The sequence below is a fragment of the Gossypium arboreum genome, chromosome 13 (genome assembly GCF_025698485.1).
Source record: "Gossypium arboreum isolate Shixiya-1 chromosome 13, ASM2569848v2, whole genome shotgun sequence".
NCBI lineage: Eukaryota > Viridiplantae > Streptophyta > Magnoliopsida > Malvales > Malvaceae > Gossypium > Gossypium arboreum.
Window position 1 is genome coordinate 98,925,702 of NC_069082.1, and position 1,210 is coordinate 98,926,911.

The 1,210-nt window shown below is 35.8% G+C and overlaps 1 non-coding gene across 1 annotated transcript; it reads right to left on the bottom strand.

Annotated features, from left to right (window-relative positions):
• Positions 1-819: 819 nt before the first annotated feature.
• Positions 820-926, bottom strand: LOC128287615 (small nucleolar RNA R71). The gene has a single exon (XR_008278314.1). It is a non-coding gene; the product is annotated as a small nucleolar RNA R71 (small nucleolar RNA).
• Positions 927-1,210: the final 284 nt, after the last annotated feature.

Below are 1,210 nucleotides of genomic sequence, written 5' to 3' on the forward strand. Positions count from 1 at the left end.
TCGATTCGATTTTGTCACCTAATTCGATTTCGATTCGATTCGATTACATTCGATTTCGATTCGATTACGTCACCTAATTTTGATTTTGATTCGATTCTCATTTTGGTTCCAATTCGATAATGTTTCTTATTACGTAATGGGCTAAGGTCCATCTGATGCTTGTCTGTTGTAATGGGCTAAGACCGATTGGTCTTGAAATTGTAAGTAAGGTGGGGCGGACTTTTAATTCTTTTAGATGATTGATTCCTTTTTATAGTAGGGATTTCACTTGAGTTTTCGTAAACTCACCCCGTTTATTAACCTTCGGTAATTTCCAACCTTAGATGGATCGGGTTGCTAGGGCTCGGAGGAAGCCACACACGCTTTATATTACGATTTTGATTATTACCTTTAAATTATTTTATGTGGGTTGTAGTAAAGCCGTTGTAATTTTCTCGGATTTCAAATTTGGAATTTTATTTATTGTTCTTATAATTACTAGTATTAGAACACGATTTTCCAAAGCAACTCATCGTTATTCAAAACATCACGTAACCGCAATTGTTTTTAAAGTAAGTTTCGCAACTACCAAGATTTTTACAAAGTTGTTAAGAATTTTATTCAAATTGAGGTTTTCTAACAAGGTTTAAAAAGGGTATAAGTTTTAATTATTAAGAAGGGTTTTTGATGGAAACATGGTTTTTGAAAAACACTTCAATGTGACACGCCAAGTTTGAGCCAAACTTCCAGGCCGGGTTTGGGGTGTTACAGTCAATCACTACTTGGGAACAAATGACCAAAAAATTTCTATTAAAATATTTTTCACCAGCTAAAATGGCCAAGTTACGTAATGATATCTCTTCGTTTCTGCAGATGGACTTAGAAACTCTTTACGATGCATGAGAGAGATACAAGGACTTACTGAGAAGGTGCCCTCATCATGGGTTACTGCTTTGGCTACAGGTTCAAACATTCCATAATGGCCTGAATCCTTCGACTTGACAAATGGTTGATGTAGCTGCTGGTGGAACCATGATTAATAAAACAGCTGAAAATGCTTATGAGTTTATTGAAGAGATGTCACTGAATAACTGTCAATGGCAAGTCATGAGGACTAAGCCAACTAAAGTAGCAGGCATTTATAACGTCGATTCGGTTACTATGCTGTCAAACTAGGTAGAACTTCTAAATAAAAAGATTGATGGTTTACTTGGTTCTACTCAGGTACATC